The sequence below is a fragment of the Callospermophilus lateralis genome, chromosome 2 (assembly GCF_048772815.1).
Source record: "Callospermophilus lateralis isolate mCalLat2 chromosome 2, mCalLat2.hap1, whole genome shotgun sequence".
NCBI lineage: Eukaryota > Metazoa > Chordata > Mammalia > Rodentia > Sciuridae > Callospermophilus > Callospermophilus lateralis.
Window position 1 is genome coordinate 36823267 of NC_135306.1, and position 9093 is coordinate 36832359.

Consider the following 9093-nt stretch of genomic DNA (forward strand, 5'->3'; position numbering starts at 1 on the left):
TTGACACATCATACATACAGGGAATATAACTTCTCATTTTTGTGGTTCTACATGATATGGAGTTACACTGGTTGTATAATCATATATGAACACAGGAAAGTTATGTCCAATTCATTTTATCCTCTTTCCCATCCCCAAATTACATTTTTGCCGCAGTCTGGCTGGGCACAATTCAGGAGCCACTTGTCAAAAGAAACTAAGTTTATTTTTAGAACCACACACGCCAAACAAAACAGCTCCTCAGGAAAAAACCCTCAGAGCCCAACTGCCAACACCGGCTTCCCACAAGCCACACTCCCCAACCACCAGCCTCCACACCTCCCACAATCCTCTTCCTCTTGAGGCCGATTGGCTGGGTCGCATGGGCGGAGCCAAAAAGTCCCCCAATGAGCAGCTCCATGGCCTGAAAGGGCAGGGAAACAACCCAATGAGCTTCACCGCAGAGGAGCCAATCAGCTAGATGTTGCTGGGGCCACTGTGAGCCAGTCATCAGCTGGCAGTCTGAAAGTTTGCTGGGGCCCCTTCGGCTGTGGCTCTCAACACATTTTCATAAGCTTTGCAAAGCTTTTTTCTGCTTCACATAATCTTATTTTGTTTTGTGATTTTGTTTTGTGTTTGTTTTGCCTTTTTTTTTTCTTTGGTGGTGAGGATCAAACCCACAGTCTGTAATCCCAGCTTTACATATATTTACATATATTTTTGTCACTCAGTTGTTTGGGGGTTTTGTTTTTGTTTTTGATGGTACCAGGGATTGAATCCAGGGGAGCTCTCCCACTGAGCTACATTGCCAGTCTTTTATATTTTCACGTTTCTTATTTTGAGACAGGGTCTTGCTAAGTTGCTCAGACTGGACTTGAATTTATGATCCTACTGCCTCAGCTTTCTGAGTAACTGGGATTACAGCATGCGTCACCATGCCCAGCTGACATCATCAGTTATAACACATTTTAGCAAGTTCCAGCTTTTACTGAATTCGTGTTTTCTCAACTTCCTTGGAAACATTTTCACGTGTAATTATGTCGTGTAGACTTCTCATAGAGGGTAATTCTTCAAACATTGTTTTTTTGCTTTTATCTGTATTGCTAGATGGAGATTTTGGATTATATCTCAAAAGTAGGTGCTTTGCTAGGGAGTGGTGGTGCACACCTATAAAAGTAAATGGAAAAATGGGCCAAGGACTTGATTGGACAAGTCACAAAAGAAGTATTAGAACACTGGGGTGCCACAAGGAATCAAACACATGGTTGTAAGGAGCATTACTTCCAACAAGTAAAGGCAAACTTTAATTTTTTTTTTTTTTGTACTTGTAGATGGACAGCATAGCTTTATTTTAATTGTTTATTTTTAGGTGGTGCTACAGATTGAACCCAGTGCCTCACATATGCTAGGTAAGTGCTCTACCATTGAGCTACAGCCCCAGCCCCCAAACTTTACTTCTGCAGAAGGATGTGCTACTGAATAAAGTCTGGCAAGCAAACAGACTTCAGCAGGAAGTCCACATGCTTTCATCCCTAAGGCAGCACTGTCCCTTGCTTTGATAGGAGGAGCTTTGGGTTACAATCTATGTGAGGGGCTAATTTTAAAATTGGGGAGGGCAAAGAGAAGGGGTATAGTTAAAAATGGCTATAATTGGATCTCAAAATGGCTGTGATTGGATCTTATATTCCAATTAAGGCTCAATTCTTATTCTGAAAATGGACCACTGAACTTTCTATTTCTCAGAAGTTGTCCCTTTTTCTTGTTATACCTTTCTATCTTATTTTCACTTTTGTTCTTGTATCCTTTGATATTGTCATCCATCCTAGACATTAACTTTTTGAGGTGGAAATCACTCATGATAATGAGTTTTCCCCTTTTTAGCAGTTCAGATAGTCATTCTGGTCATTAGAAGCATTTAGTAAGGTCTTTCCTGCTCGGCTGAAGCTTGTCTTCTTTCCAAGACTTGATTAAATCCAAGGGAAGTGATGAATTGTGAATTCCAGAGAAGTCTGAGCAGCAGCTCATAGTAATCATACTAGAAAAAACAACAACAAAACAGAGACACAGATCAAGTTCATCTATGCAGGAAGTTAGAAAGAGTGTGTAGGTCTCAAATTGACTCAGAACAAACTTGTGACTTTGGCAGAGTTTTTGTGATATTTATCAGGCACTCCTGTGTTAAAAAAACCCTTCCTTTAGAACCTCCCAGTTTTACTTACTTTCAGGAGGACTGGAACAAATGTTATCTAAATTAGTGATAAAAGAATCATTGTATTATCTATTAAATGTCCATGTATAGCTGTGTTTGGGTTATACTCTCCTGCCGGGTATCTAAGAGAGAGTTGGTAAAAAATAACCTTTTATCCTATATACTGTTAGAGTCAGCCGATATTTGTCAGGGATCACCCTTAAGGACTTATGAGAAGCCTTTTGACTCCTTTAGCTTTTCCTCTTCCAAATGTGCCATCTGTCAGGGTAGGTCAAGGTCTTTCTGACCACATGTGGCTTTCCTTGAAAACATCAGGCACATTTCCCTTTTCGATGACACTCCACTTTGAAGAATGTGCACTAGTTGACTTCCTGTTTGCTGAGAGTCATTAGCCAAGTAGGTATGACAATTTCCTTGCCAGCGTGCCCCATGTTGCTTAGAGGAAGGACTCGTGGAAATGGACTTGCCCAGGTCATTTGCAGTGACATTGCATGTAAGGTGACCTTGCTCAAGGACCAGGGCGGATCAGGGTTTAGGGCTCTCCTTGGGTTTAGGGCGGTTCCAGGTTTAAGGTGTACCCTGCTGGGAATAGGGCTTATCCTGCTGCCTCAGGCATGCCCGCTCCTGGAGTTCCTGTTGAGTTCTCTCGGGATTCAGAGAGTACTTGGGATTTTCCCCCAGATCGTGTTTTTCCCCAGAACGTGTTTGTAGAGGGCCGGTGTGAGATCGGGAATAAAGAATTGCTGTTTGAATCTACAAAGCTGTGAGTGGCTCGTGATTTTGTGCCCAGCCAGACTGCGGCACCTGTTCTCTAGGATCTTCTTGATCCCCTAGAGAGGGGATTAGGAGGTCAGGTGACTCACTAGAGTTGCAGGGCCCTTACAGGGGACCCATTTTTCCCTGCATCCTAGCTGACCTTAGAGGGCAAGGGCCAAAATATTGGCAACTTTTTCCTTGGCCCTTTTACTTCCTTGATTTTGGTCTATAAATTTTGGTTTTTAAACATCTAGCAGGTAGGTCAGTTTTACCAGTCTTGAAGTAGGAGTAGCTAGGTTTTAAGTTTAATGTCTATAATTAATTGGGGTCAGTATTAGTACTGGGAAGTCAGCATTATCTTTCCTATAGTTGATGACCTATTGTCTCAAATTAATTCAGATTATTCTATTAGAAGCAATGCTTCGGGCTGGGGATGTGGCTTAAATGGTAGTGCACTTGCCTGGCATGCGCGGGGCACTGGGTTCAATCCTCAACACCACATAAAGATAAAATAAAGATATTGTGTCCACCTAAAACTAAAAAATTAATACTAAAAAAAAAAAAAGAAGCAATGCTGCAAAACACTAACAGGCAACAGTTATAAAGTTTTACAAGGAATATACAAAACAAAATTACGTGCAAAAACATTTCAGTTTGTATAGTAGCTATGAACCAAGAAACATCATTTCTATAATAACACTAAAATATGTATTTTTATTTTAATGCAAATATATTTTTAAAATGAAATCTATACATATAAAAAAGTAAAATGCTTATATGCATAGCAAGTAGTAGCAACATTGATCATAGCAGCAGTTTGTGTTTGTGTTTCCTATATTTTGGTTTAACACCATAGTAATAGTTTATTCTTTTTTAGGGAAATTATATAAGGTATATATAGCATATATGAGTAAGTTATAGAAAACTGTGTAATTGGAAATTAATTCTGTAACAGTGTTTCATTTCCTCTAAAAACACATTTCTTATTAAACAAATTATTTTAAACTAGTGGACAACAAAATGAGCCTATAATTTATTAAGCCAAAGATATATAGTTAACATGCATAAAATTACATATGGCATTTAAAAACAGTCTATTTCTAAAATATCAGTAATTCAGGCAATTAGGATTTCCACAGGAGACAAATTGCCATTTATTTTATTTTTATGAAGGTCTGGTCTTTTTTTTTTTATTATTTTTTTAAAGAGAGAGTGGAGAGAGAGAGAGAGAGAGAGAGAGAGTGTGAGAGAGAATTTTTTTTTAATATTTATTTTTTTAGTTTTTCGGCAGGCACAACATCTTTGTATGTGGTGCTGAGGATCGAACCCGGGCCGCACGCATGCCAGGCGAGCGCGCTACCGCTTAAGCCACATCCCCAGCCCAAAGGTCTGGTCTTAAGAACATTACAACTGGGGGCTGGGGTGGTGGCTCAGTGGTAGAGCACTTGCCGAGCATGTGTGAAGCACTGGGTTCAATTCTCAGCACCGCATATAAACAAAGAAAAATAAACTCTATCAACAACTAATAAATAAATAAATAGAGAAAATGATACCGTATACTTCAAAAATCAAAATGGTGAAACACATTCATGAATATGTTCTTTACTGGTTAGTATTAGCCCTTAAACAGTATTTCAGGGTGATTTAAATCTAATAACCACATTTCCAAACAACTTTGGCTTTTATTCTCTTCTAGAAATACAGGTATAGTTAAGAATTGAGGGCTGAGACCATAGCTCAGTGGTATTGCACTTGCCTCCCATGTATGAGGCACTGAGTTCAATTCTCAGCACCACATAAAAATAAATAAATAAAAAACATTTTAAAAAGTTGTATCTATGTAAAGAAAAATATAATTTTTTAAAAGAATTGAAATTTCCATTATAAACAGGAACCTAGTAATACTTATCTAAAGATATAAGAAATAAAGTGGGGCTGGGGATGTGGCTCAAGTGGTAGCGTGCTCGCCTGGCGTGCGTGCTGCCCGGGTTCGATTCTCAGCACCACGTACAAACAAAGATGTTGTGTCCGCCGATAACTAAAAAATAAATATCAAAAAAAATTCTCTCTCTCTCTCTCTCTCTCTCTCTCTCTCTCTCTCTTTCTCTCTCTCTCCTCTCTCACTCTCTCTTTAAAAAAAAAGAAGTAAAGTAATTGAATTGTCTAGTACTTTATTTAAAAATATATCTGCTGACTTCACAAAACCAACTGTATTAATCAGGGTTCTCTAGAGGAAAAGAATCAACAGAAAGTATTATTATAAAAGGCAGACTTATTAGGTTGGCTTACTCGACCAGAAGCTAGATAGTCCACAATGGCCTTCTGCAGGCTGGAGAGCTGGAAGGACCAGTAGCTGCACAGTCCAAGGAGTTAAAGCCCCAGAACAAGAGGGATCAATGATGCTACCCTAGTCTAAGACCAAAGGCTACTGGAGAATCGAAGAAAGGGTCTGATCTCCTCAGATGACTGCAGCAATCAAGAACCCATTCAAGAAGAATTGAGCTTGCATCTGCTGCTGCACCCTTGTTCTTCCAACTTTTATTCCATCCAAGCCATCATCCTATTGGTCAGTGCTGCCTACACATAGGGAGTGTCTCCACTTCAGTTGGCTATCCCACATGTTAAACATTCCTAGACACACCCTCATTGACTCACCTGTAATTCTCTTAATCTTTGGCATCTCCTAATCAAATCACTTGACAATTCAAATTAACCATTACACCAACTTTCATGTATAAGCAAAATACTAAAATTTCTGATTTGGGAGAAATAAAATACAGTGAGAAGTTTTCCCTTCATCTCTAACTGTAAAAATCCCTTTTGCCTATTTATTTGAACCATCTCTATTCATGCAATTTAATGAGCCCTCAGAAGAATTTACACATTTTTTTTTTTACAGAATTCACATCTACATCAGTAAACTGCCAGTCCTTTTATATTTTCAGTGCCTTATCAAAATATGGGTAATAACATTCTTCATTCTATAATGCAGGAAAATGCTCTCTAAGAACTTTTTTGGATGATGAAGATATAGTATCTAGGAAGAACATCTCAAATTCCATTAGTAGGTCACCACATTGATTAGGACTTTTTGCAAATGGCAGGCCATATCCAATAATTCTTTTTCTCATGCCAGATTTTACAATATCATTTATTGTCATAGGTATGTTTCTTCCATTCAGTGTAGGCACATTAATTGAACAGCCACACAATGTCTCCCATAAACTAATTTTAGCATTATAAATTATATTTATCTCTTTTAAATTTGGGGTGATCTTTGTCTTTAATAATAAAAACAGTGTCTGCCAGAATATTATTTGGTGTTTCATCTCCTTCCCTTGGAAAAGTAAATTTTGGTGCCTTCTTTCAACCCTTTTTTAATTTCAATGGTGAGAATTTTGTCCTCAAATCTATAATTCCTTCCATCAGGGTTTAACCTTTTCTAAGAACTGTTTGGTACAACCATTGTATATTTCTTCAAGTGATACTCTAAATTCATGAATAACTGAAGGATACTGTTTGAGATGGGATGGCCCCATAGAATTCCTGTTTCTTGAATACGCATTCATGCTGAATCACAAGGCACTAAAAAGATCTCCATCTATTTCCATTTTTTCAGAATATCTACCACCACACATCTGTCTTCCAAAGAAGATTTCAAAGGGGTTGGAACCTCCCCAAAATGCTGCAAATGTGGCATGAATATCACCACAAAAGGTGTACTGGAAGGTACCTCCTGCTCCTCCTTTTGACCCTTCTTCCCCAAACTGATCATATATTTCCCTCTTTTTAGGATCGCTCAAAATTTCATAAGCTTCTGTGACCTCTTTAAATTTTTGCTCTGCTTGAGGAGATTTGTTCTTGTCCAGATGAAATTTGAGGGCTTATTTTTGGTAAGCCTTTTTAATACCTTCATCTGAAGCTCCTTTTTTAATTCCCCAAATGCAATAAAATTCTTTCCCCATTTTGAATGACTTGATATGAACTTAGATTTCCCAAAGGGCATACACTTGATTCTAGATTCTCTGGGACCAAATCTAGAGTCTTTTCCACAACACTGGGCTGCCTCCAGTTTCAGACACTGATCAAACTGCTATTCCCCAAAAAACACATAGAAAAGAGGAACCAAGCTATATCTTTTGCTGAGGCTGGCTTTTGCTGAGGCTGGCTTTGAATTGTGATCCTCCTGTCTCAGTCTCCGGGCCACTGGGATTACAGGTGTGTGCCACCATACCCAGTCAGACTATATCTTTAATATCTATTTTGCTGCCACAAAGACCCATAAATTTATCAACTCAATCACATATAAGATCCATTGTAAATTTTACTTCCTTTTAAAATTCTTGGGCTGGAGTTGTGGCTCAGTGGTAGAGCACTTGCCTGGCATGTGTGAAGCCCGGGGTTCAATCCTCAGTACCATATACAAATAAATAAATAAAAGATCCATTAATAACCAAAAAAAAAAAAAAAAAAAACTCTTGTCAACTTTAAATACCTTTTATAATTTATCCAAATCCTTACTTAGTTTTGTATTATATCTCTTATTTATTTTTGAGATCACAGTAGTTTTTTTTCTGTGTGTGGAAAACGTGTTTTATTTTTTACTTTTTTGTTGTTCTTTTTAGATATACGTGAAAGTAAACTGTATTTTAAAAAACATTTTTAGTTGAAGATAAACATAATACCTTTGTTTTGTTTTTATTTTTATGTGGTGCTGAGGATTGAGCCCAGTTCCTCACACATGCTATGCAAGTGCTCTATCGCTGAGCTACAATCCAGTGCCTGTAAACTGCATTATATTTTTTTTAGTTGTAGATAGACACGATGCCTTTTTATTTTATTTATTTGTTTTTATGTGGTGCTAAGAATCACACCAAGTGCCTCACACGTGCTAGGCAAGGGGCTTTACCATTGAGCCACAATCCCAACCCAGTAAACTGTATTTTGACAAAATATATATATATATATATATATATATATATATATATGGAGTATAACTTATTCTAATTAGATTCTATTCTTGTGGTTGAACATGATGTGGAGTTACACTGCTCGTGTATTCATATATGAACAGAGGAAAGTTATGTCTGATTGATATCACAATAATCTTTACAACAAAAATTATCTTTTGAACCTAACTATAAATGTGCTTAATTCTGGCCTACTTGGGAGCCACCCTAAGATAAAATAAGGTCAGAGGCACAGTCTTATTTCAGGTGAGTCTGGGTTCTTGACAAATGTTATGTAAAATGCTTTATTTCTGAAGCCATAAGTTGCCTCTTTCTTAAATATCATTTTTACAAAGTTCTCATGTATTACTTCCCAAATCTATCTAACTATCAATTAACATAATACAACATTACATCTGAAACATAAATAAAACAAAAAGGCCAAGAGAGCTCTTAACTTAAACAAATCAGACTCTCCTTATTACCTTCTAAAAACACATTTAAATTTCCATCCTAGTGTAAAAAGTAACACAAAATTACTACGTATATAACTTACAATTTATTGATAACAGATTACCTTTATCCAGCTACAAAACATTGAATGACATAAATACCAACCAAATTGGTTATTTCTATGTAAGTCTGAGGAGATTATTGCTATATACAATTTTATTTTGGAGAACACCAATTTGATAAAATGCTCTCCTTAGCTTTACATTTTAAAATGCTTGTATACTTGAAGAACATGAATGCATCTAATATACGGAGAAACCAGTAATGGTTAGGATCACAATTACACAGATGTCCTTATTAATTAAGTTTAGCTTTTACATTAAAACTTAGACAAGGACTAGGGTTGTGGCTCAGTGGTAGAGCACTTGCCTAGCACATGTGAGATACTGGGTTTGAATCCCAGCATCACATTAAAAAAATTATATATAGAGATAGATAGATAGATATAGATTTATATAGATATATAGATATTAAAAAGATGAGCATGTATTAAAAAAACATAGACAAGACTCAAACAGTTCTCAGATGTATACAAAACAATTGTTTATTTGACGAGTTACAAAGTAATCATCTAAAAGACTTTGAAACAGATACAAACTCTAAATCCTTTGAGACTTAGTTTTAAAGTAATAAAACCTAATAGACACAAGAAGTTGTCTTGATAAATAATAGCAGATAAATTTTTTA

At 36.9% G+C, this 9093-nt stretch overlaps 1 pseudogene; it reads right to left on the minus strand.

The window, feature by feature from the left end:
• Nucleotides 1–5925: 5925 nt before the first annotated feature.
• On the minus strand, nucleotides 5926–6513 carry LOC143385732 (dnaJ homolog subfamily B member 4 pseudogene; annotated as a pseudogene).
• Between the last annotated feature and the right edge of the window lie 2580 nt (nucleotides 6514–9093).